Consider the following 27123-nt stretch of genomic DNA (forward strand, 5'->3'; position numbering starts at 1 on the left):
GTCTCCAACTGCCCCCTCCTTAGACCCCTCCACCCTAACTGCCCCCCTAGAACTCCAGCCCCTACCTGTCCCCTGACTGCCCTGCCCCCTATCCGCACCCCCACCCCCTGACAGACCCCCGGCTCTCTGCTCAGAGCAGTGTGTCTGGGGTGCGGAGCCAGAGACAGTGCCGTGCTCCCCCACAGAGCGCGCAGCTCCCCCTCCGCCCCCAGAGTGCTGCATTGGGAGGGAAATCCCGGCCCTTTGGAGAGTTTTACCAATTCCTCCCTGAGGGCAATTTAAAACACAAAAAGCCGGACATGTCCGGGAAACTCCGGACGCATGGTAACCCGACCACAGGGACTTCAGGATCTGCAGCTGCTGCCACCTGTATGGTGAATCCTTGGACTCGTCACCAAACACCTCTTCCCCATTCTGCAACCTGGCCCCATGGTCTGACCGTGCAGGAGAACAGAAACCCTTTAGGACAGCAGGAGAGTCTCCTCAATGCCGCACTCTTCGCATGGCTTCCCGCGGTCATCGTGAAACACGACTACCCTGCCCCCAGGAGTCTCTCAAGGAGCTGCCGGCACAGTCACTGGGCACCCACTCGTAATGGTCTCGGGCAGTGGCATTGCAGAGAGAGCTGAGCAGACCATCCCTCTGTGACTTCCTGAATTGCTGCCAGGACGGATTCTCCTCTGCACTAGGGAGAGTCCCCGAGGACAAGCAGCTGTGGTGGGGGAGGGGGCAAGACAAACACTCCACATTAGCCCTTGACTAGCAGGTAAGCAGGACTCTGGGAGCCAAGGCATCGGTGTGTCTTGCTGGGAGAGCAGAGCTGGAGAGCAGAAAAGGGCATTGGAGGAATTGTAGAAAAGTCATTGTCATGGCCGGGTCATGGGCAGCCAGACCTAGTGGTCAGAGGCAGAGTCCACACTCACAAGTAAGGAGTCGAGAGTCAGCTGGGTCAGGACACTGGAACAGCAGAAGCAAAAGAACAAATTGTGTTCAGAACCTCAAGTCAGGTGAGTCACCCTGAGTCCAGATGCCAGGAAATCAAGCCTGGGGAGTGGGAGCAGGAACAGCCAACACACGGTCCAGAGCCGGGGAGGAGCTCGGCTGTTCAGACAGCTTCTTGTTCCTGCTGCTGGTTTAAGGAGGTCCCGAGGGCCGATTAGCTGCTCTGGGACTCTGCCAATAGGAGCCTCAAACTGGGTCTGGACTTCGTCAGTCCTAGGTAAGCAGTTTTTCGTAGGCTTCCAGGTGGCGTGCTGGAGGGTGGCTGCTCCCAGGAACCCTGCAGACCCGGGTTAATGACCCATGGGTCAGGACAGTGAGTGATCTCTCCCCGCTCAAACCTCCTGCACGAAACAGTCTCCAGGGTCCCGGGCGCATCCTCTGAGAAGAAAAAAACACAGTCATGAGGACAAATAGGCTATGGAAGAGGAGCCCCCTCTTTGTTGCAACAGCCCCAAGTGCCCAAAAGAGTGGACGGTTCTTACCTCCAGAAGATGCCTGGGATCTTCCATCTAAGCCTCAATAGGACCCCTGTTGCTTGGTCTGACAGGAGGAGATCATCTGTCCCCACTGCTCCCTGCGCTGGGCTGGCTGCAGCACACATCTTTTTAAGAGGCTGGGCCAGAGAGATGTTACAATCAGGGTCCAGGCACCCCAGAAGGATAACAGAGGGTCTGAAACCAGAAGATGAAGCAATCAAATCAGCGGATTCGACAGAGAAGTTTTCTACCCTACAGGGACATCAAAGAAGGTCTGTTAGGAAAGCTGATATGTTAGTCTGGAAACTGCTAAGGCAAAGATTGTGACTTGTTAAGATTCAGTTTTAGTCACTACAAAGTGTGTTGTGTTTTGTTTCTCTCTTTGAAATTTGTCTCTTTCTCTTGCTTAGTATCACTTAAATCTCTTCTTTGTTACTATACTTCCCAAACCACCTCAGTGTTGTGTGTTCGAGTGAAGTGTGATTCTCCAGCCTACCCAACAGGCTGAGCTGTGCCCTGTCTCTCTGAAGGTAGCGAATAATTTCTGAGCAGTGCTGGGCCCAGAGTCCAAGGGCAGTTCACCAGACATCTTGTGGGAAGCCCAAAGAAACCAAAGGAGCAGGAGAGATTCCGGCCCCACTGACCCATGGGAAATTCCCACAGAAGAGCCTACCCAGGGCTCTAGACACGGCCACTTTGGGTGTGTACCAGAGTTCACTCACTGCTAGATGCTGGCCAGGCCTTGTGTCATTGCTTTCTCGCTGGGCTAGCAACCCCGCTGATACTCACTCTTGCAGTTTGTTGGCTGGGAACTCAGCCCTCCAACCAGGTGACTGTCCTTTACTCCACTCCTTCCTGGGTCGTGCTCTTTGCAAACAAAGTCCCAAAATGTCTTGAACAGAAACAAGGCCTTCCACCCTCGTGGGGAGTTCTTCCTCAGCCTGATTTCGGTTCGGCCTGCCCTTCTTGGGTTTCTATGGTCTTCTATGTCCCCTTCCTTAGGGACAGTGAGAGAAGCCAGTCCTACCCTGGACTCCAGGGTTTGGCCCAAGGCCATCTCCTGAACAGCTTGCTCTGCTTCTGGACTTTTGCTGCTGTTTTCCCTTGTTTCCTCTCAGGTGGGGCTCACTTGGTCATCAATTTGGCCTAGCCCCAGGCTAGGCAGCTATAGGCCAAGCCACACTGTTAGATACCCTCCTCCTTCAAATCTGGTCCAGCCCGGATGACAGGTTTGCTGAGGGGATGGGGAAACCCCATTGCTGATCAGAAGGAGGTCAGAGTCTGTTCCTTACGAGCTGAAGGTCCGTTTGTCCTGCTGCGGCAAGTGGAGCTGGAGAGCGGAGATGTTAGGTGAAAGAGACTGCATGATGGAGTTGGAGACTGAGGGACGGGAGCCTCCTCCCAGAAACGCTCCCAGGAGAACAGGTTTGAGGAGGAGTTCTCTGGGGAGCCTCCTGCTTGGAAAAAAACAAGGGTGGCACATTGATGAAGATGTCTCTGTCCCAGGGATGGGGGAAGCTCCCACCCAGGCTATGCAGCAGGGATCCCATTTCTCCCCCAAGAAACCCATTTTTCCCAAAGAAGTCAATGGCTCTTACCTCCAAGAGGGAGTGGGCTCTTCCCTCTAGGCCTCTTTGAGAACTACTACTGCTTGCACCCATCTGGGAGGCTGTCACACACCCCAGGACCTAGAAGACACGGGGGGAGGAGGCTCCTCTTCATGTCAGACTCTGAGAGCCCAGAGAAGGGCCAAAGGAAGAATAAAGGGCAGGAGATGAAGCTAGCCCGGAGCCTCTGTCCCATCCTCACCTCCTCAAAGGTGGAGGTTCCTGAGCTTCAGTTGGGCAGACAGTCTGTAGCCCTGACGCAAAGGTCCTTCTGCGCCATATGGGGCAGGAAGATCTCTGCCTGGGAGCACGGGAAATGGGATGGGGGTGAGATCAAGGAAAGAGGGGAGGGATATGGGTGTGAGGGAAAGAGCTCCTGCCCCAGATGAAGGTATCTGGGGGGCCGTGGGAAGGACACAGCTCCACAGAGAGGGGAGAGAGTTCCTGTGAGTGCCAGGGGCCTCCATTTCTGCTTCCACTAGTCCCCCATTTATAGTGAGACACAGCAGTACCTGCAGCAGGGAGCGGGACTTGCTGAACAGGGAGGGGAACCTTGAAGAGCATCAGATGAGCCACAGCCCTTGCAGCGCCTCGGGCATCTGGTGCAAGTGCCGAATCATGTGAAGCTGGCCCATGACCTTGGCTGTGACATCCTCATGCTGCAGGGGAACGAGAACATGTCAGAGACTGAGACACTCCCCAGGAATCAGGGAGGATTAAGGGCACCTGGAACCAGCACCATCATTTCCACCCAGCAGCTGCTCATGTCTGAGTGGTAGATTCACCCTCCTGACCCCCAGGATGGAGGCTTGCTGTCCTCTCTAGTGACCTTCAGTGCCAACCCCCCTCCTTGTAGGGTGAGCTCCTGCCACTTCCCCATCAGTGCCCTGACAGCTGTTCCACCTCCAACCCACCTGGGGACACCGCTCAAGTTCGGAGAACCCTCTCTTCCACCCCTACCTCCATCCCCACCCAGGTAGGGCAGGGAGGAGGCTCTAGAAGGGTGGCGGGGGGCGGGAGGGATTCTGGCAGCAGTGAAGTGGAATGGAGAGAGCTTGAGACCTTTCCCCAAGACACCCCAGTGACAAAACCTGAAACCACAGGATGGCAGCCCTGGTGAATGGAGCAGGTCAGCAGCCCCTGACGACTGAATCCTCCCAATCTCTCGAGAGCGGGTCCAGCCCTACCAGCAGCAAGACCAGCTTTCCACGCCCATGTGCCTCAGTCAGTCACCATCACCAGTCAGTCCTTGGCCTCCCAGGCTGCCAGGGATGGGAGCAACTCTCGATGGTGGCTGGGGTGACATGGACACTAGGCCATGGGGAAATGGGTGCAGCTCTGTGGGGCAGGAAAGGTTCCCAGAGGGCACTTAGGGGACTCTCCTGTCCTTCCCAGGAGTGATAGCAGAGCACCTGTCAATGTTCCTCCCCCACTCTGAACTCTAGGGTACAGATGTGGGGACCTGCATGAAAAACCTCCTAAGCTTATCTTTACCAGCTTAGGTCAAAACTTCCCCAAGGTACAAAATATTACCCCTTGGACAGGCCGCTACCACCACCAAACTAATACTGGTTACTGGGGAAGAGCTGTTTGGACGCGTCCTTCCCCCCAAAATACTTCCCAAAACCTTGCACCCCACTTCCTGGACAAGGTTTGGTAAAAAGCCTCACCAATTTGCCTAGGTGACTACAGACCCAGACCCTTGGATCTTAAGAACAATGAACAATCCTCCCAACACTTGCACCCCCCCTTTCCTGGGAAATGTTGGATAAAAAGCCTCACCAATTTGCATAGGTGACCACAAACCCAAACCCTTGGATCTGAGAACAATGAAAAAGCATTCAGTGTTTTACAAGAAGACTTTTAATAAAAAATAGAAGTAAATAGAAATAAAGAAATCCCCCCTGTAAAATCAGGATGGTATATATCTTACAGGGTAATTAGATTCAAAAACATAGAGAACCCCTCTAGGCAAAACCTTAAGTTACAAAAAAGATACACAGACAGAAATAGTTATTCTATTCAGCACAATTCTTTTCTCAGCCATTTAAAGAAATCATAATCTAACACATACCTAGCTAGATTACTTACTAAAAGTTCTAAGACTCCATTCCTGTTCTGTCCCGGGCCAAGACGACTACAGACAGACACACAAACCCTTTGTTTCTCTCCCTCCTCCCAGCTTTTGAAAGTATCTTGTCTCCTCATTGGTCATTTTGGTCAGGTGCCAGCGAGGTTACCTTTAGCTTCTTAACCCTTTACAGGTGAGAGGAGCTTTCCCCTGGCCAGGAGGGATTTCAAAGGGGTTTACCCTTCCCTTTATATTTATGACACGCCCCCCAAATCTCAGCTAGGGTGAAACACTGGCTGGGATTTCTTCCTGGAGCTCTAGGAAAACAGAGTTAATAAGACACATGCATCTCTAAATATACTACCAAGTACATAAAGACTAACAATATTTTCCACATCTCAAGGACGATTTTAACCAGTTGATTCTGGGAAACTTTCACGGGAGAGTGCATCAGCCACTTTGTTAGAAGCTCCTGAGATGTGTTGGATGTCGAAATCAAAATCTTGGAGAGCTAAACTCCACCGAAGAAGTTTTCTGTTAGTTTCTTTGACGGTGTGAAGCCACTTTAGTGCAGCATGGTCGGTTTGCAGGTGGAAACGCCGTCCCCAAACATATGGGCGTAGCTTTTCCAGAGCGTAGACAATGGCATAACATTCTTTTTCAGTGACTGACCAGTTGCTTTCCCTCTCAGACAGTTTTTTGCTGAGAAACACTACAGGGTGGAATTCTTGATCAGGTCCTTTCTGCATTAAAACTGCTCCCACACCACGCTCGGATGCATCTGTGGTTACTAGGAACGGTTTGTCAAAGTCTGGGGCCCTTAGTACAGGGTCAGACATGAGTGTCGCTTTAAGCTTGTTAAAGGCCTTCTGACACTTTCCGGTCCACTGAACAGCATTTGGCTGTTTCTTTTTGGTTAGGTCTGTCAGTGGGGCAGCGATTTGGCTGTAGTGCGGTACAAATCGTCTGTAATAACCGGCCAAGCCTAAGAAGGATTGAACCTGTTTCTTTGACTTTGGGACAGGCCACTTTTGGATAGCATCCACTTTGGCCTGTAGGGGGCTGATAGTTCCTTGACCCACCTGGTGTCCAAGGTAAGTCACTCTGTTTAGGCCTATTTGACACTTCTTAGCCTTAACAGTTAGTCCTGCCTCCCTTATGCGCTCAAGGACTTTTTGTAGATGTTCCAGGTGGTCTGCCCAGGAATCCGAAAATATGGCCACATCGTCAAGGTAGGCGACTGCATATTCTCCTAATCCCGCTAGGAGACCATCTACAAGTCTTTGGAAAGTGGCGGGTGCATTTCGCAGCCCGAAAGGGAGTACATTAAATTCATACAGCCCGAGATGTGTGATGAAGGCTGACCTTTCCTTGGCAGATTCATCTAGCGGTACCTGCCAGTACCCCTTGGTTAAGTCCAAGGTAGAGATGAACTGGGCCCTTCCCAGTTTCTCTAATAGTTCATCTGTGCGTGGCATGGGATAGTTGTCTGGGCGAGTTACAGCATTTAGCTTACGGTAGTCCACGCAAAAACGTATTTCCCCATCTGGTTTGGGAACTAGAACCACTGGAGATGCCCATGCACTTTCAGAGGGGCGGATTACACCCATCTGTAACATATCCTGGATCTCCCGTTCTATAGCAGTTTTAGCTTGAGGAGACACCCGGTAAGGTTGGACCCTAATTGGGTGAGCATTACCTGTGTCAATGGAGTGGTATGCCCGTTCAGTCAGTCCTGGGGTGGCTGAGAACGTTGGCGCGTAGCTAGTGCACAGCTCCTGGATCTGCTGTCGCTGCATACGCCCAAGGGTCATGGAGAGGTTCACCTCTTCCACACCACCAGCACATTTCCCTTCGTAGTAAACACCTTCAGGCCACTCAGCGTCGTCTCCTCCCTGGGCTGTAAACTGACAAACCTTTAATTCTCTGGAATAAAAGGGCTTTAGAGAATTAATATGGTACACCTTAGGCTTTCGGTTGGAGGTGGGGAATGCTATGAGATAATTAACAGCTCCCAGGCGCTCCTGGACCGTGAATGGCCCTTCCCATGATGCTTCCATTTTATGGGCCTGGAGTGCCTTTAAGACCATGACCTGGTCTCCTACTTTGAAGGAACGCTCTCTGGCATGTTTATCATACCAGGCTTTTTGCTCTTTTTGAGCATCCTGTAAGTTTTCTCTAGCAAGGGCTAAAGAGGTTCGGAGGGTGTTTTGTAGGTTGGTTACAAAGTCCAGAATGTTAGTTCCTGGAGAAGGTGTAAATCCCTCCCATTGCTGCTTCACCAACTGCAATGGCCCCTTAACCTCACGGCCATATACAAGTTCAAATGGGGAAAACCCTAAACTGGGATGTGGTACAGCTCTGTAGGCAAAGAGCAACTGCTGCAATACTAGGTCCCAATCATTGGAGTGCTCATTTACGAATTTACGTATCATGGCCCCCAAAGTTCCATTAAACTTCTCCACCATGCCATTTGTTTGATGATGGTAAGGAGTGGCAACCAAGTGATTTACCCCATGAGCTTCCCAAAGGTTTTTCATAGTTCCTGCCAGGAAACTAGTCCCTGCATCTGTGAGGATGTCGGAGGGCCAACCTACCCTGGCAAAAATGTCTGCTAGTGCCTGGCACACACTTTTAGCCCTGGTGTTGCTTAGAGCTACTGCTTCCGGCCATCGGGTGGCAAAATCCATGAAAGTCAGTATGTACTGCTTTCCTCTGGGTGTCTTTTTCGGAAAAGGACCCAGAATATCCACAGCTACTCGCTGAAATGGAACTTTAATGATGGGGAGTGGCTGGAGAGGAGCTTTGACCTGGTCTTGGGGTTTTCCCACTCTTTGGCACACCTCACAAGACTGGACATAGGTAGAAACATCCTTGCCCATTCCCTCCCAGTGGAATGACCCCCCCAAACGGTCTTTGGTCCTGTTCACCCCAGCATGGCCACTAGGGTGATCATGGGCTAAGCTCAAGAGCTTGGCCCGGTATTTAGTTGGAACTACCAACTGTCTCTGAGGATGCCAGTCTTCCTGGTGTCCCCCAGAAAGAGTTTCCTTGTATAAAAGTCCTCTTTCTACAACAAACCTGGATCGATTAGAAGAGCTGAGAGGCGGTGGGTTGCTCCGTGCCGCCGTCCAAGCTCTCTGGAGGCTTTCATCTGCTTCTTGTTCGGTCTGGAACTGTTCCCTTGATGCTGGAGACATCAGTTCCTCATGGGATTGTGGACCTAGGCTTGGTCCCTCTGGAAGCGATATAGGGGATGGAGCTGTTTCTGTTGACTGTGAACCGCTCTCCGCTGGTGTACTATGTTGGGATTCAGGCTCCGGCTGAGCCTCTTGTGTAGGGTTATCGGCTGCTGCCAGTTCAGGTTCGGTGGGGCCCTCTGGTGTTGAGGTTGCAAGTACTGGATTCAGTGCTGACACGGGGTCTGGTGTTGGTTGTTCGGCTGGTTCCGGTTCTGGGACTGGTTCCGTCTGGGTCTCTGGGACTGGATCCACTACTGCTGTTGCAGACATTGGCCTGGGGTCCAGGTCCATCACCTCTGACTGGGTCCTGATAGAAGTTTCCGGAACAGAGCTAGGCCTCACGGCTTGTTTAGCCTGGTTGCGGGTGACCATTCCCACCCTCTTGGCCTGCTTCACATGATTGGCCAAGTCTTCCCCCAACAGCATGGGGATGGGATAATCATCATAGACTGCAAAAGTCCACATTCCTGACCAGCCCTTGTACTGGACAGGCAACTTGGCTGTAGGCAAATTGAAAGAGTTGGACTTGAAGGGTTGAATCGTCACTTGGATCTCTGGGTTGATTAAATTGGGGTCCACTAAGGAAGCATGGATAGCTGACACTTGTGCTCCGGTGTCCCTCCACGCGGTGACCTTCTTCCCACCCACACTCACAGTTTCCCTCCGCTCCAAGGGTATCTGGGAGGTATCTGGGCCTGTGGACCTCTGGTGTGATTCCGGTGCAATGAACTGTAATCTGTTGGGGTTCTTGGGGCAGTTGGCCTTTACATGCCCCAGCTCGTTACACTTAAAACATCGTCCAGCTGACGGGTCACTGGGGCGAGGAGGGTTGCTGGAGAACGGGGTGGTGGGACGATAAGGGGTCTGGAGGGTTCTTTGGGAGGTAGGTGGGGCTTTGGGCGGCCCCCGGTAATAGGGTGTGGTCTGGGGTGGTCCCTTCTGGTCTCCGCTCCAACTGCGACCAGTTTTCTTCTTCTCTGCCACCTCCACCCATCTGGCTCCAATCTCTCCTGCCTCAATTACAGTTTTGGGTTTCCCATCTAGGATGTATCTTTCTATTTCCTCAGGAACACCCTCTAAGAATTGTTCCATTTGCATTAGGAAGGGCAAATTTACTGGAGATTCAACACTTGCTCCTGATATCCAGGCATCCCAATGTTTTACAATGTGGTAGGCATGTCGGGTAAATGACATGTCTGGTTTCCACCTTAGGGCTCTGAACCTCCGACGAGACTGCTCGGGTGTTATCCCCATTCTGACTCTCGCCTTGGATTTAAACAGTTCATACTTGTTCATGTGTTCTTTAGGCATTTCAGCTGCCACCTCAGCTAAGGGTCCACTGAGCTGCGGCCTCAGCTCTACCATGTATTGGTCAGTAGAGATGTTGTACCCAAGGCAGGCCCTTTCGAAGTTTTCTAAGAAGGCCTCAGTATCATCACCTGCCTTGTAGGTGGGGAACTTTCTGGGATGGGAAGTGGTACCTGGAGAAGGATTGCTAGGGTTTGTTGGTATATTCTGCTGGGCCTTTATCCTCTCCATCTCCTCCACATGCTTCCTCTCTTTTTCCTTCTCCTCCTCCACATGCTTCCTCTCTTTTTCCCTCTCCTCCTCCACATGCTTCCTTGCCTCCATTTCCCTCTTGTGGGCAGCCTCTTGGTGTTGTTCTGCCTCCCTTTCTTGTTCCTTCTTCAGCTGCATGAGTTCTATCTGTCTTTCATGTTCCCTTTGTTTTTCCTCAGCCTGAAATTTGGCTAATTCCAGCTGTAGTCGAGCTGAGGATTTGGCCATTCTAACCTCTCTGTTTTTAACTAACTTTACACCCGAGGTTTAGAAATAAACAAACAAAACTTGGCTGTAAAATTTTGCTGTGCTGGAATAGAATACCTATTCTCTGATAGTGATTGTCAGCCTACAGAAAAAGACAATTCCCTTGTCTCTGCTCTGGGCCCAAATTAAAGCAAAAAACCTCCAACTACTTGGAAACCTGCTTACCCAGCCCAAAGAAGAAAAAAATTTCTTTTCAAACCTGTGCTCCTTGTAAAACAAAAAAAAAAAAAAAATCAAAATCCTAAAAAAAAACCCTGCCACTTTTGTCTCCAGGCAAATGGGTAGAGCACACACCCCCTATTTACTTTTAGGAAGAAAAGAGAAAAAAAAAAAAAACCTCTGGGTTGGAAGACTGTGAATTTCCCTGCAGGAGTTAAGTACCCTGCCTCCAGGCAAAGAAAATCTGCAATTCACAAGATAATCCCCTTTTGTCTCTGCTTGGCCACAAAGCAGAGAGAAACCAAGCTGCTTTCAGTTTCAAAGCTGCCTTCTGGACTTCCTAAAAATTCCTTTTTAAAATCTGTATTTCTAGTTCAAAAAATCTCAACTGGATCTCAAAATGATTTCAGGTTAATCCCACCACTGTGCCACCATGTCAAGGTTCCTCCCCCACTCTGAACTCTAGGGTACAGATGTGGGGACCTGCATGAAAAACCTCCTAAGCTTATCTTTACCAGCTTAGGTCAAAACTTCCCCAAGGTACAAAATATTACCCCTTGGACAGGCCGCTACCACCACCAAACTAATACTGGTTACTGGGGAAGAGCTGTTTGGACGCGTCCTTCCCCCCAAAATACTTCCCAAAACCTTGCACCCCACTTCCTGGACAAGGTTTGGTAAAAAGCCTCACCAATTTGCCTAGGTGACTACAGACCCAGACCCTTGGATCTTAAGAACAATGAACAATCCTCCCAACACTTGCACCCCCCCTTTCCTGGGAAATGTTGGATAAAAAGCCTCACCAATTTGCATAGGTGACCACAAACCCAAACCCTTGGATCTGAGAACAATGAAAAAGCATTCAGTGTTTTACAAGAAGACTTTTAATAAAAAATAGAAGTAAATAGAAATAAAGAAATCCCCCCTGTAAAATCAGGATGGTATATATCTTACAGGGTAATTAGATTCAAAAACATAGAGAACCCCTCTAGGCAAAACCTTAAGTTACAAAAAAGATACACAGACAGAAATAGTTATTCTATTCAGCACAATTCTTTTCTCAGCCATTTAAAGAAATCATAATCTAACACATACCTAGCTAGATTACTTACTAAAAGTTCTAAGACTCCATTCCTGTTCTGTCCCCGGCCAAGACGACTACAGACAGACACACAAACCCTTTGTTTCTCTCCCTCCTCCCAGCTTTTGAAAGTATCTTGTCTCCTCATTGGTCATTTTGGTCAGGTGCCAGCGAGGTTACCTTTAGCTTCTTAACCCTTTACAGGTGAGAGGAGCTTTCCCCTGGCCAGGAGGGATTTCAAAGGGGTTTACCCTTCCCTTTATATTTATGACAACCACATCCTAAGAACAGAAGTCCATGAAGGCCAGAAGTCCCCACTGGGCTCCTTGCTACCAGGCCAGCAAATGGCGAGAGGATGGGAATGAGGCCCTGGGTCCCACCCCAAGCTTCTGAGTCGATTGCAGCTGCTTACCGTGTCCCCCATCAGTTGCTGGGCTTCCCCCAGGAGGGAGTAGACCAGCACCAGCTCAGCCTGGCTGACACGCAGCAGGGGGTCGTGGATGGCCAGCAATGCTGTCTGTACGAAGGATCTTCTCTGCCCGACGGAGAAGAATTTTTCAAAGACCTAAAACCAAGAGGACATGAGGCTTGAGTAGATTGCCCAGAGCCAGCCTCCAAGTCCTGGCGGTACAATGGCGTCTCATGCCCCAAAGGGCGGGGAAGAGAGCTGCTGTGGCCAAGGCAGTTCATTCCCCAGGAGGCTTTCAGGGTCCCAGGGCTCACGGAAGCCCCTTTATTAAGAGGTGGCAGTTGCTGAGGGACCAAAGCCTCCAGTGGCTCTTTCGGGAAGGCAATTTATGGCAGGGGCCAGGATGGGCTGGAAATGGATCTCTAATGTGTGTGAGCAGGCCCACTCTGCTGTGCAGGGCACAGAGACGACAGGGGACTCTGTCTTGCTTCCAGCAGAGAGATCTCCTGCACCTCAGCGGCTAGAGAAGTGTGCGTGTGTTGTTGAGGGGAGGAGGGGGTTGGAGCTGACAGACCAAAGGTCTCTTCCCTGCAGCTTAGTGATTTCTCTCCTCGCTGGGTATGGCCTCTGCAGCTCCTTGGTTTCTTCAAGGGGAATCCAACCTGCAGCCTGACAAGAACAAGGAGACTCCTGGCCCAGTCCCAGTGTGGGACCTTTCGCACCAGCGTGTCCCACTGGTTGCTGGATGAGGAACTCTGAGCTGGAAATAAGGAGCGGGCTCTTTTCCTGTCTTCAGGAGGCCTCCACTGCAGGGAACCCAGCCAGCTACACTCCCTGAGCTGTGTCATGCTCTGGCACAGTGCCCTTACCTCCCCCACTCTGGCTGTATTCTTGTAGCCTAAGAGCCTTCTGTCCTGGTGCCAGTCATAGCACCAGAGATCTTCCGCGTCATGTATGGTCAGACCTGGAAGAGAGAGAGAGAGAGAGCGACTTTTCTCCTCATTCTGGTTGCAGTTTCTGTGTCCTTCCAATCCCATTGGTGGCTGCACAGTGGAATGGAGAAGAACAGAGGCAGAGAGAGACTTGTCCTCCGGCTGGGGTCAGTCTGAGAGAAATGGTCTAGGGTCCCATTATCAACATATGGTCACTCTCAGTCCCCTATTTGGTTCCGTGTCCCAGCTGGGTTCCTTACCCCTCTGTTGGAGCAGCAGTTGGTAGAGCCGGTAAGTCCCCTCCCTGGCCTGCCGGCTGATGTCCTTGTCTGGATCGCTGACAAATAGAGCCAGCTGGGCCACATGGTGACCCATCCGAGGGAACTCGGCTGAGATCTAATGGAAGGGAGAGCAGAGGGGACTCCATCAGCATTTTCCTCTCAGCTCCCTGTCCGCCCTGGGCCAGAGGGCTCCTTCCCCTTAGCCCTTCTGCAGGAGAGGCTGGGGGAGAGGAGCTTGAGATCGACCCTTCATTTGCTCTGCTGCCAAGGGAGCCTGCAGCTGCTTTGGGATGCCAAGCAGGGGCTGGAGCATGGTCCCCTTAAAGGCCCAGGGACAACACTGAACCAGGACAAGAAGAACTTGACTCAAGCCTAGCTCAGTTCTGCTCTGACTCTGCCTCCCCATGAAGAACCCTCCTAACCCACAGCCCCGGCAGCAGCAGCAGATCCTGCAGCCCGCTGGAGCCAGCCCGCCTTCCCCTGGAGCCAGTAAGCTGGGCTCAGAGCTCACTTACATCAAACTCAGGGAGGGTGACTGTGTATCTCAGCAGGGCTGTGCTGCTCCTGATAGCCTTGGCTCGCTCCTGCGACACCCGGGACACGACCCAGAGGTTGACATGCTGTGGGGAAAGGAGGCAGGTCAGACTCAGTGGCCAGCTGCTCCTGCTTTGCAAATGAGCCCCCCACACACCCAGCCCCAGGGGCCTGAGACATTCTGCGCAGGGGGAAATAGCTGAGTCATTGATGGCAGAGCTTTAGAAGGGGATTCTTTCCCCCAGGACGCAGCTTGTACCCTTCAGGTCACAACTTGTCAGCGTCTCTTTAGATTGGGACAATGTTCGGGGTCGGGGCTGGTCCCATCCTCCCAAAACTCCTGATTCCTGAACAGTTCACCAGAAAGACGACTGAACCCTCAGCCCTTCCCTGCTACGCAACTCCTTGCGGGGATGTAGGGAGTGACTGAGAGCACAATCCCCCCAGGAATTTCAGAGTAGATCAGAGGGAAGGGCTGATTCCCTGGGCTCCTCCTCTTTCTCTAGGAAGGAGCATGTGCCTCTTCTCTGAGAACCATCTCCCGAATCTCATGGGCTCTGTGTGTTGGAGGGGTGCGGGAAGGGTGGATTTTCAGACTCTCACTCCCCAAGACAGCCAGGAGCCCTGTGCTTAGTGCTCAGCAGAACCAGGCAGAGCTCTGGCTTGGAGTCCCAGCTCCTTCCTCTGTCCCTCAAGAAGGAAGTACCTGACATTACATTGCACTGACCTCCCCAACCAAGGACGGCCCACTGGGGACCCAGCTAGGAGGACAGAGTAGAAAATGCATCTTCCAGTCTCTCCTTACCAGTCCCCCAAAGAGTTACGGTCAAATGGGGCTCACCTCCAAGATGAAGTGGAGCCTGTCTATGTCTGGGGACTCTGCCAGCAGATTCCCCAGCATGGCATCCAGGACCTCTGGGATGACTTTGTGCAGAGTCTGCAAAGCATGGGTCAGAGTTAGGGAACCTGGGCCTACACCTGCCACAGGATGGGAAGAGGGGTCTCTGGGAAGCACTGAGGAGACTCCCAAACACATCTCCTGGCCTCTCTCCTTCACATCCCACTGCAGGCAATTTGCAAGAATTGATGACCCCTGGACCTTTAATCCATGAGCTTAGCAGGTCTCTGCAGAGGGCCTTGTAGGCAGAAGAGTAGGAAACAGCCAAGTTGCTATGGATGGAACCTGGGCTTCTGGGCCAAACACGGCTTAGGAAAGAAAGAAAGAAAGAAAGAAAGAAAGAAAGAAAGAAAGAAAGAAAGAAAGAAAGAGAAAGAAAGAAAGAAAGAAAGAAAGAAAGAAAGAAAGAAAGAAAGAAAGAAATCCCCCAGGGAGGGGTAATCTCTTCCCTGCTGGAGGGAAGGATCCAACCCTGCAGCTTGTTCCATCTCCGCTACCCCACCCCTAAATCTGGAGCTCCAGCGAATCAAGGGAGTAGGGACCAAGGACTACTCTGGAAGAGGAGGAGGATGGAGGAGGAGGTACCTGGATGCCGGTGGAGTCCTTCTCCGTGCCCAGGGTGAAGACGGAGTGAAGGGCAGCTCGCAAGAGGTGGGTCTCTAGGGCTGGCTCCAGGGCAGGTTTCATGGTGCTGGCAAGAGAGAGGAGCTGCTATTAGACTGTGCAGTACTGGGTGGGACTGTCGCAAACACAGACACCAAGCCACAGGGATAGAGGCACAGGCTGGCGAGAATGGAAACTGAGGCACTTCGCTAGGGAATGACATGGCCAAGGTGTCCCAGACAGACAGTGGCAGGACAGGAATAGCTGCTGTTCCCTGGAGCCTGCTGCCCCTCCTGTATCGGAGCCTGGGAGTGAGCCCCTCCCCAAGGCCCCTGTCATGTTATGGGAGTGAAAAGAAGAGCCCTGCCAGGAGAGAGTGACCCTCCCCACCCCACCATCTCTGCCAGAGGCACCACTCTTGGGAGGTGACTTGGGAGGGACAGTGACGGTGACTCCCAGCCTTGGGCCTGAGCAGCACTGGGGTGAGGGGAGCCGGCAGGGTGGGGGGGTGGGGCTGTCTCAGTACCAGAGGTAGCCCACTGCAGCCAGGGAGTGGGCGAGGACGGCGCTGGGTGACGAGTCATCGGGAAGCTCCTCGATGAGCTCCTGTGAGACGTGAAAGAGACAAAGGAGCGTGTGAGATTCACGCCCGACTGACGCCTCCCAGTGAGGAGATGACACAGCCAGTGCCCCACATGGCCAGCAGGATCCCCCACCACCTCCCACTCCCCCGATTCCTTCCTGCCCATCCGACTTGTTCCCCTTCTCAGATTCCTGCCCAGCTCACTCCCAATCCCCTTCTCTCCTCCTCCCTGTCAAACCTGCCCCATTCATCCCGACGACTGAGCTGGGACCATGAGATTCCTTGTCCCCCACTCTCAGCTGCCCCGCAGCCCCACAATTCTCCCCCTCCCTCCAGCTACCGTATGGCGTGTCTCACTCACCACGATCCTCTTCACCACAGCCGCCTTGCAGCAGCGCGGCTCCAGCGTGTCCTCCCCTCTCTCCCGTGCAGTCAGACATGCGGGGTAGATGGCCTGAAGGAACAGGAGCTGCTGCCCCTCATCCTGTACCCACCGGGAGTGGGGTATAGCGAGAGAGAACCTGTTAATGAGGGACCTTCCTGCCCCACCCACACCAGCTCCAGGGCTCAGGCCTCAATGGGGGATTGTGGGGACCCGCCTATTGTCCAAATCCCCCCCACTCCTACACAAGCAGGATCAGGAACTGGGACAGTGCCTGTGGGGGGAGATGACTTTGGCTGTTGTGGGACACCCCCATCTTGGGGGTCCCACATCATGGATGTAAAAGGGTCCCATTGGGGGTGGTGGATCAGGAGGCACAACATCCTCGGCAGCGGTGGGGATGCTGGGAAGGGACAGGGCAATCTTGGTTCCAGCCCAGGTGGGGAACATTTGTACCTTATCTCTGCACTTGAGCTGCTCTCGGATGACCTTGAGAGCAGCTTCATCTTTGGCCATGTCCACCCCTTCCTCGTGCTCTGAATCCCGGGGGTCCCTGCACCACGGAGGGAAGGAGAGGGGTGTGGTGGGCAGAGCAGGATTCAAGACCCCCCTTCCCACCTCAGGCACCCAGGGCAGATCGGGCCCCAAACCTCCCTCTCAGGGATGCCTTCAGGCCCCAACAGCTTCAGAAGCCCAGAGCAGAGCCCCCCTCCCCTGCCCAGGACTCCAGGGGACGTGCCGATTCCCCTGGCCCTGAAGCAGCAGCTCTTCACGCCCCCACCCCCAGGTCCCCGTGCGGAAGGGGCAGCTGTGTGACGGCTGCTGCTGTCCGTGGGGTTCGCGGGGCTCAGGCCAGACACTTGGGCTGGGGACCCCCCTCCATATCCCTGGGAGAGCATCTGGGCCAGGGTGTTCACATCCCGTCCTCAGCCCTCCCGGAGCCCAGCCCGGCTCCTCACCTGGAACAAAGCAGTGGCCTCCATCGGCCTGGCTGCTGCCAGAGGCCCAGGTGCTGCCGCTGTCCCAGGCTGAGCTGCCGGTGCTGGGACAGGGACCTTCCCCCTCCTGGCCGGCGGGGGCTGGAAGGTCCTCAGAGACCGGGCAGGGCGATGCCTCCTGATGGGAACGAGGTCTGGGCTCCTGGGGCCGCTGCTGCCCACACAACAAGCCCCAGAGCCACCCTGCCCGGCGCCCCTCCTGGGCTGGGTCCTGTCTGCGAAACCGCAGCCTGGGCCAGCTCCATTGGGGCCTGGTCGGGGCCTCTCCCAGCTCGGCGCTTGCGCCGGGAGCCGGGTTCCTTTTCCAGAAGGCTGGGCACTTCCGCCGTCTGGCCTGGACGGGAGCTGCTTCCCCGCCAGCAGGGATGCAGGGGTTGCTCTGCCCCTTGGGAAGACGGCAGCTGCTTCCCTCAGGCTCTGGGGCCACCTGCAGAGCCTTCCTCCGCAACATCCGCAGGAGCCTGGCCATCCTGGAACCGAGCGGGGAGCAGGGGTGAGACTGGACTCAAGGCAGCCTTTCACTCCTGGGCCTTTTCCGTCCCTTCTCCTCCCTCCTCCAACCACAGCCGCCCCCTCTGCCCGCACAGGAGTGCAGGGAGTGCCATCTACACACACGGGCAGGAGTTCATTGCATGATCCGCTCCCAACGTTCCCCCTCGTAATCCCTGCTGCTGCAATAGCCAGGAAGTCTCATCCTTTTCCAGCAATGAGGTCAGTCCCAAAGACTATCGGTTACTCTGGAGAAGCAGTCCCCTCCTGTCGTCCCAGGCCACTCTCCCGCCCAGGCTAGAGAAGGAACAGAACCCAGGAGTCCGGACTTCTCCTGGGAAATCATTCCTCACATCAAAGTCAGAAAGGCCCTCGGCACAGGAAGCACAGAGCCCTCCTCATTCCCCATTGATTTCCAGGCTCAGCAGCTCACAGGGTCTGGCTCACCTCAGAGACTCTCAGCCTGGGGAAGGGTTGGGAGGGAAGGGCTGGGAGGGGAAGGGCTGGGAAGCCCCATTGCTGGAACCTTTCCAAACACACTGGAGACGGCTCTGGAGAAGCCCCTGCCTGGCCTAAGAGTGAGGGGCTCTTGGGGGCTGTTTGCAAATGAAATCCCCCTTTGGAGATAGTCTCTCCCCCAGACAGAGAGGGGAAGACACCGAGGAACCCGAATGCCACTCACGTTCTCTCAGTGATGGTACAATGGATGGCGGATGTTCAGGATCAGCAGACGTCCCTCACCCTCCTCCTCACTCTCCAAGCCCAAGGCAGGCTGGAGAGGGTGGTGACCTCAGGAGTTACCCTGCCCAGCCAGCAGGCAGGGTGATGACATGAGGGCGATCGACTGGCTGTGAAAACAAGAGTCTGTCTGATTGCCAAGGGACGGAGAAACTCAGCCAGCAGCAGGGGGTGCAGAACACGGCCCTAGGGCGGAGGTGACAGCGCCTCCGGGATCCTGACATCCCAGCACTTTACTCACCTTCCTGGAGCCTCCCAAACCCACTGGGCTGTAGCCATGGGACCCCAACCCTACTGATGGCAAACGGGCCTCAGCTATGACCACAGGGTCACACCGAGTATCAGAGCCATGGATGGACCCCTTCACTGACCACTGCCGCACACTCCCTCCCACAGCTGGCAATTGCAACCAGGCCCTAATGTCTGGTCCCCCTGCCTTTGAGAGAGAGTGTCACTCCTGCTTCCATTGCTGCGGGACTGTGGGACTTTGGGCAAGTTGCTCCCCCTCTCTATGGCTCTCTGGGACTCACATTCCTGAATGGGCTTTATAAAAGACAATGGTTAAAGTTTGGCCCCAACTAGTTCTTGTTTCTCGAGACTATCCATTTTTGCAAAGTTTAGAGTTCTTGACATTCAACACCTGGAAACATCCCTTTCTCCTTCGCAGATGGCCTTAACATCCCTTATCTCACCCAGGCTTCCTGCTGCCTGGAGTTAGAGAATTGACCCTGTTCCCATTGGACCTACCCAAGGTGTCACACAGCGAAGCGGTGACGGAGACAGAAAGAGAAGACAACTGTCCTGATTCCTGTTCTAACTAACAGACAACAACCCCCCAGAGGCAGGGATAAGGCCCAGGAAATAAGGTGTGAACATTTTCATGGAAACCTTTTTCTGTCAGAAAATCCATTCAAATGAAACCACTTTGTTTCTTGAAATCATAACAAGTAGGATGAAAATTCTTTGCAAAAATATCTGTTTGCAAAACAAGAGCATCTCCTGTCCATCACAGTGCATTCAACTGTCTCATCATACACAAAGGGGAGACACTATGCTCTAGAAGATTGGATGAGATGCTTCAGTCTGAGCTAAGTAGTTGCTGCTTTTCACAATTTCAAAACAATAAAATACAAATCAAATTGAATATTAGGTTATAATCTGATATGGCTCAGTGTGATAGGACACCCCCTAGTCTGCACTGCTCCGAGTGACACTCTTCAGTGGATCCCCAGCATCCACCCATGGCGAGGCAGGTGGGAGAGGATTGTTATTCATTCTTGACAGAAGGAGAAACGAAGGCTGAGAAAGGAGCAGGGACTTGTCTTAGCTGATGCAGCCAGTCAGTAGCAGAATTGCTCTCAAATGAGCTACAGACCAACAATTGTTCATAGTAATTATTCAGCAATTATTTCAGAAGAACTGGAATGTTCGAGAGGATCATGAACTGCTCCGAGACAATGAATGGAGAGCAGCATCCACATTGGTCAAACGTATAACTGATTGTGACTTATTTGCTTGGTCATAAAAGAGAACAACAAAGACCAGAGTTTCCTCCCTGTCAATAGCCCCCTCCTCAGCCAATCAAGGTTGAGACTTTGAGGGGTGGGAGGCTAAGGGATCTCATCAAATAGCCCAAAGAATGGCCCCAGTCACCACCGAGGGGATCACTCTCGGAGCACTAGTCCAGTCTCACCTCTCTGTGAGGGCCTCCCACAACCCCCCCCGGACTCCGCTCCACACACAGAGCTCCTGGTGGTGGGAGGAGAACAGAGGAAAAGGACAAAGGAAGCAAGAAGAGAAAGGTAGGAAAGGTAGGAAAAAGAAGAGGAAAACAAAAAGGAGAAACCCCAATGTCCCCAGTAATTCTAAGGGACAAAATCCTAGGTCGGAAATAAAATACTGCCCCCACAATCTAATGTTTTCCTTTCCTAAAAATCAGCCAGCACCTGATGGATCAGACTGAACAGGTTCCAAACCTCTCCGAGGCTCTTACCTTCTATACAGGGACGTCTGTTTTCGAGCAAATCCACTAAAAGAAAAGGAGAAAACTCCAAAGGGGGTCCTCCTTGCGCTCACGTACGTGCAAGTGAATGCTCTCTCAGTCCTCCAGGAGAGACCTCGAGAAGGAGACGTGCTGAAGCAAAGCCACAGGGATCTCCGAGCTTGCCCCTGTCCTGCACCCCTGTCCTGCCTGGCTGATGTCAAGTTCTCTCTGTGAGGTCATCGCCTCCCCACCACCTTTGTCCAATAGGCTGAGGTCCTGCCAAAGGCCCTTGTGATGTCACTGCCACACCCACCACTCCCTTGTAGTGCTGATGTCCTGCCCCTGTCCAGCCACATTGGATGTTTGAGCTGCTTCCCCTGGATCACCCCACGCAATGTCACTTCCTTGTGGGGTGACACCGGCTACATAGTAGAACACAGAAGTTCTTCCCCAGGCCGCAATTAGGTTTTCCCAAGTTAGTTGACTTTATGGCCAGAAGGAACCATTCGAGCATTTAATCTGATCCCCTGCGTATCCTAAGGCCTCCTGTATGTCAGAAGAGCTGGGCTTTTCTTTTACTCAAACATTTTCCAGAAAGGCATCCAGTCTTTATTCGAAGAGATCAAGAGATGGAGAAGCCATCATTTCTCTTGGTACTTTGTGCCAATGACAAACCACCCTCTTACAAATCTGGGTCTTATTTTCATTATCCTTTTTCTGATTTCTGCTTCCATCCATGGGGTTTTGGCATGCCTTTCTCTGCGACATAAAAGAGCCCTTTTATACTCAACATTTTCTCTCCATGAAGTCAAGCAACTCACTTCTCATTCTTCTCTTGTATATACTAAGCAGATTGAGCTTTTTCAATGTCTCATTATAGGGCATCATCCCCATCACTCAGTTATGAATCTTTTCTGCACCGTCTCCAATTGTTTTAACATAATATTCAAAATGTGGACACAAGAACTGGATTCAACATTCCAACATCAGTCTCACCAATGCTCTTTCACTTCCCTTTCCATCCTCACTACTCTATCCAGCCAAGAATGGCTTTAACCTTTTTTAACACAGTTTCACATTGACAGCTCATGTTGAACAGCTTGTCCACTGTAACCCCAAAATCCTTTTCAGGGTCACTGCTTTCCAGCGGATTGTCCCCAATTCTGTAGGGTGCCGCCTGACTCCTTTGTTACTGGAGGTATGGGGTTGCATTTGGCTTTATTAAAACCTAATTCTTTAGTAAGTATTTTAGAAGAACTAGCCCATTAGAGAGAGAATCGTGAATTACTCCAAAACAATGAATGGAGAAAAGCGGCAAGAGCAATCAAATACATGTTTGGATACGCCCTATTTCCTTGGTCTTAAAAGAGGGTCACAAGGACCTGAGCCTCCTCCCTCACAATAGCCCCAAACTCCCCCAATCAGCATTGAGACTCTGAGAAGCAGAAAGCTGAGAGTTCTCACCAGATGTCCCGGGTCACCACCGGAGGGAGTCACTCTTAGAGCACTATTCCAGCCACATGTCTTTGGGAGGGCCTCCCGCAATGAGAGTTGGAGTGCAACCGCCCCTCCCCCCCTCCGTCCCCAACTCCACACGCACAGACAGGTCCTGGTGGTGAAAGGAAAGCAGGGGAAAAGGACAAAGATGCAAGAGAAGACGAGAAAGGAGGGAGAGACAGGAAAAGGGAAAAGAAAAAGGAGAAACCCCAATATCCCCAGTAATTCTAAGGGACAAAGTCTTAGGTCGGAAATAAAATGCTGCCCCCGCAATCTAGTGTTTTCCATTCCTAAAAATCAGCCGACACCTGATGGATCAGACTGAACAGGTTCCAAACCTCTCCGAGGCTCTTACCTTCTATACAGGGACGTCTGTTTTCGAGCAAAACCACTACAAGAAAAGGAGAAAACTCTGAAGAGGGTCCTCCTTGCGCTCACGAATGTGAAAGTGAATGCTCTCTCAGTCCTCTAGGAGAGACCTCGAGAAGGAGACGTGCTGAAGCAAAGCCACAGGGATCTCCGAGGTGGCCCCTGTCCTGCACCCCTGTCCTGCCTGGCGGATGTCAATTCTCTCTGTGAGATCATCGCCTCCCTACCGCCTTTGTCCAATAGGCTGAGGTCCTGCCAAAGGCCCTTGTGCTGTCACTGCCACACCCACCACTCCCTTGCAGTGCTGATGTCCTGCCCCTGTCCAGCCACATTGGATGTTTCAGCTGCTTCCCCTGGATCACCCCACTCAATGAGCGTTCATTGTGGGCTCAAGCCGAACACAGTAAAACATCAGAGGCTTCTCCCCATGCTACGCTCATTTTTTCATAAATTAGCAGACTTTATGGACAGAAGAGACAATTAGAGCGTGTCATCTGACCCCCTGCATATCACATGCTTTCTGTAGAGCATAGGAGCTAATTTTTGACTACACACGTTCCAGAAAGGCATCTAGTCTTCATTAGAAGACATCAAGAGGTGGGGAATTCCCACCACTTCCCTTTCTAGTTTCTTCCTTTGGTGATTCGTCCTCACTGTTGAATATGTGTGCCCTCTTTCTAATACGAATTGGTCTCTTTTGAGTTTCCAGCCACTGGGTCTTGTTATGCTTTTCTCTGATAGATTAATGAGCCCTTTAATACCCAATATTTTCTCTCCATGAAGTCACTTCAACACTTCTATGATGTCACCACCCAATCTTTTTTATAATCTAAACAGGCTGAGCTCTTTCAATAGCTCACTAGCATCTGCCAGGAAGGGAGTCCCCACAGAGGGACACCATAATCTCCCAGGGAGGGAAAAAGCTCTCACTGCCATTTCTTAACCTCATGGGTTGTTCTCCTGCTCTGCCAATCCCACCCCTTTTTCAGTATCTCCAGGTGCCTGAGGGAGCAGGAACCAGAGGCCATCCTGCAGCTGGGACAGAGATGGAGGTTGATGACCTACCTGCCCGTGGTGACCATGGTGCAGGACAGCCCTCAGGACATGCGAATGCAGCTCCAGATCTGGGAGCAGCTTCCCTTTGCTGGCACGAGACCTTGCAGGTTGCAGTGGGTGAGACAGGCACTAACTTTTGGAAACCCTCAGTGGGATCAGAGGGTAATGGTTTGTAGAAAGTGGTGTTGGAGAGCTTTACAAAAACTAGACAAGAACGGTGCATGTTCCAGGGCAGCTCCAGCCCCGGTGCTGTCAGTGAGACGTGTCCTCCCAGCCCTGCCTGACGGGTCTTTCTGTTTCAGACCCTCCTTGGAACTGCAAGAAAAGTCCAACCTGTAGAGTTGTGGTTGCAGTGATAGTTGTATGGTCTGCGTTGATTGCTGCCATCATTGCTCTGGCAGGTGAGTTCCCAGCTTCCGCCCCGCTCCCTTCCCCTCCATCTACGATCTCCGCGCATCCCATTCCCCCGTGACCTACCACACTCACTCTCTCCTCCCGGCCTGTCCGGCTTCTGCCCCTGGGGCAGAGGATTCCTGGGGGATCTTCCTCCCAGACCCCTGCACCTGGGCACTCTCTGTGTCAGGACGATCTGACTGACATTAGCCCCCCCAGCCCATCTCTGAGCACTTTGGACCCAAGTCACCTTTGCCACGCGCCATGAAGCAGTCCCTGACCAGGGTGTCCAGTGGGACAGGGTGCAGTGCAACCCTGAGCCCTTTGCCTTCCCTGTGTTGCTCTGAGGTTACCAGCTTGGCCTTCCTGGATCTTCAGGTCACGCCTGTGGCCGGGCGGCAGGTGCTGCCGTGTCATTGAAATGAGCTGTAGAACTCAGTCTAGACCCCTCCACCAGCGCAGTGTGGAAACCCCCCAATCGCTGAGCTTGGCCATGAAGGGTCCCTTAGCACCATTCACTCCCCCGGGCTGCCCAGACAGTGTGTGCTCGTGCAGAGGGCGTCTGTTTGCGGTGAACATGAACCCTGTTGTATCCCCCCGTTGTCTGGGGCAGGGCATGCTGGGGAATGTCGGGGGTGGGATTTCTCTATTGTCCTGGGATCTGATCACTGGGCCCCAGGAGGGTTTAGCAGCTGGCAGAGGGGATTGAATCCAGCTCCGTCTGCATTAGGAATCCTCTGTGCCGATGTCATGACATCCGTGCAGTTGAATTGGGGCAAACCGCTAAAGCAGACGCACTGCACTTGTGCACAAAGGAGCTTGCCTTGGTGCAGTTCGCTGCAGGAAGTTACCAGAGCGAGCCGCACTGCTCCAGCGCATCTCCAGGAGGTGTTTGCCCTGATGTCACTGCGTCACTGTGATTATACTGGTGCAGATTGCTCGGATACAGATGGGCCCTGAATCCCAGCTCCCTGCTCTAATGGCAGGCTGCTGCAACGGGCAGCATTGGCTCTCACTTTGTAAGGTGGGAATCTGTGAGCTTAGGGTTGGTTACACACCTGCAGGTGCAGGGAGCTCTGCAGAACATGTGGCATCTGAGCTGGAGATGGATGGTGGAGACAGCCTGTGCCATCAACTGTTCGTCACTGACTTCTCTGCTCAGTTCAGTAGGGCAGGGGTGTGGGCTACCGTGCACTGGACAGTTAAATCTACAGGGTCAGACATGCCTTGTGAGTGAGGTGAACACATGCTCGCTTTCTGATCACCGCTGCCACGTTTCCTAACTCTTCCCAACTTAGAGTGTCTGTTCCTCGCTGAGCGCCAGCCACATGGGAAGGCTTGAAAACCAGCTACCGAGTTACTGTGGTGCAAACAAAAGTGATGTGCTCGAAAACATCTGGAGGGGTTTGAGTCCAACTCCTCTCAACTAGACAGGCCTTTCAAATCCTCTTTGGTGTCACTTATGGGTGACCCCACTGCTGCTCTTTCATGGCTCTGAAAGGGTTACACTGCCATGAGGGCTTCCAGAAAGTGCCTTTCTTGCTGCTGTGTTTGGGGAGAGAAAAGTCTGCAGGTAGGAGGTGAATTAAGTTCCATCATTCCTGGCCCACAGTGCAACAGGTCACTTCCCATGGCTGTGGTTTCTGGCGCCCCCTTGTGGCTTTCATGTCCCTGAGTGAAAGTTCCCACGTTCTTCTCAGTAGTTCACCTGCTGTTTGTTGCTAGGTTGAACGTCCAGCTGTTGATCTTGTGCCTGGGGTGAAATGCTCTGAGCTGTGTCAGTCCCTCCCAGGCTGGGAGTGTCCCTGGAATCCTTCTTGCCAGGCAAATTTACTGTGACAAACGTCTCCGTCCCCCTGCATCTGATTGCAGTGGACCAGCCCCAGCTGGGGGTCCCAATGGGCTTGGCAAGCCGGTCAATTGACTGCCTGTTTGGCCGCAGTCAAATGCTCCAGCGAGAGCCCTGGGGGTAGGAGGTAGCCTGCCTTTCGGATTGCGTCTTGGAGCCTCACTGGTGTTTTCAAGAACTTGGTTTCATTGTTTTGCCTTTTTTTTCTGAGCTAAAATAACTCAGTGAAGTACATTTTTTAAAAAATTAGGTAGATCCGTATCTATCGAAAGCTAAACCTACTGGAGACAATGACGTCTTGCTCTTTTTTGTTCCTGGCGGGAGGTAACCAATTCTGATAAATTGGTATTTTAAAATATCTGACCACTCTTTGACAGATTTGACTGGTCAGTTGACCAATTTTTGTACCAGTCAAATGCCCAATTCTCGATGCAACTCTTACCCTCCATGTGACTGTCTCATTCTCAGCGCTGACCTCTCAGCTTTCATCAGCTGATCTGTGCCCCCCTGCTAGCCCCTCGTGCGCAGACGGCTGGATGGGATACCGAGGGAAATGCTACTATTTCTCAGAGAGGGAAGGGAGCTGGACCGAGAGCCGAAGCCGCTGCTCTGCCCCGGGTGCCTCCCTGGCTGGGATCGACAGTGAGCAGGAAACAGTGAGAGACTCTCGAGTTGCCAGACACTAATCTGGGCACAGGGGTGGCTGCTGCAGCAGGACTTGGGCTCTGCCCCGTGGGGTGAGGAGCAGCTGTGAGCCCTCCCGTGCTGGGAGGCCGGAGTGAATGAACTTCCAGCCGCTGAACGCCAGCCCTGGCTGGGCCCAGGGCCCTACTGTCTGTGTGTGATCACAGGGATTGCCCATTCTCCGCTGCCCCCCTCCCCAAATAGGGAGACAGCTTCTTTCTAGGGCAGGGCTGGCTCAAGCATCTCCTGGCCTGCTGGCTGCTGGAGTGGGACTGAGAACCCAGCCAGTGCACCTGTTGTGGGGATGGGAAAGGAGCAGCCAGCTGAGGAGGCCGGGGAGGAGGGGATCCTTTCACATTGACCCCTCCCACTTCAGCTTGCCTCCCTCCCTCCTCCTGCCTTGCTGGGGTGAGCGGTGGCTGCTCTGTGAGAAGAGACGTCTCTGCAGAGAGCTCAGACCCAACAGCTGCCCCCAGCTCAGGGGGACTTGGGGTGTGGGTGACTGGGAGCACTGGGGTGGGGCTGCTGTGTGCGGTGGGAGGGTTAAGACTGCCCGGGGGATCTTGTGCTTTGCAAGAGGGAGGGGAAAATCCCCCCTGAAAATAAACTGAGCACCCTTCAATATGTGACTGGGATTCTCTGCAGCACAGAGCCCTGGAGGGGCGGTGGGGGGAGCACGGGAGCTGGGGCTGATACCTGCTGTCCCTCAGCTTTCTTTAAGGCATTCCTGCTGCGCCATAAGGGTGTCTATGACCATTGGATCGGCCTCTGGAGGGAGCAGGGTCAGCCCTGGAAATGGACCAACAGCACCAAATTCAACCACCTGTGAGTCTCTCTCGCCCCTCTGGACTAATTCCCTGGGCTTGGGGATTCTGGTGTCTGAGCGGTTTGAGCTCAGGTAGATCCACCATTCAGTGCTAGTGAAACCACCAGACATGACCCTGGTCCGTTCGCGTCCTGCGTGTGTCAGAGACCGATG

The 27123-nt window shown here is 52.9% G+C and overlaps 2 protein-coding genes and 2 long non-coding RNA genes across 5 annotated transcripts in view; 3 read left to right on the top strand and 1 right to left on the bottom strand.

The window, feature by feature from the left end:
- The window catches only part of LOC140904638 (uncharacterized), an 819798-nt gene that overhangs the window by 425687 nt on the left and 366988 nt on the right, over window positions 1–27123 (top strand).
- The window catches only part of LOC144929355 (C-type lectin domain family 2 member D2-like), a 287754-nt gene that overhangs the window by 258804 nt on the left and 1827 nt on the right, over window positions 1–27123 (top strand). The window lies entirely within an intron of this gene.
- LOC144929472 (uncharacterized) lies at window positions 1577–3194 on the bottom strand. Of its 2 annotated transcripts, none has more exons than XR_013634700.1 (3): window positions 3077–3194; window positions 2268–2932; window positions 1577–1673 (listed from the first exon to the last, which is right to left on the bottom strand). It is a non-coding gene; the product is annotated as an uncharacterized LOC144929472 (long non-coding RNA). The 2 variants fall into 2 exon arrangements; XR_013634699.1 differs by having other exon boundaries at window positions 1659–1730.
- Window positions 15119–26958, top strand: LOC140897983 (uncharacterized). The gene is made up of 4 exons (XR_013634703.1): window positions 15119–15170; window positions 23521–23619; window positions 25929–26197; window positions 26855–26958. It is a non-coding gene; the product is annotated as an uncharacterized LOC140897983 (long non-coding RNA).

The sequence above is a fragment of the Lepidochelys kempii genome, chromosome 14, assembly GCF_965140285.1.
Source record: "Lepidochelys kempii isolate rLepKem1 chromosome 14, rLepKem1.hap1, whole genome shotgun sequence".
Taxonomy (NCBI): domain Eukaryota; kingdom Metazoa; phylum Chordata; order Testudines; family Cheloniidae; genus Lepidochelys; species Lepidochelys kempii.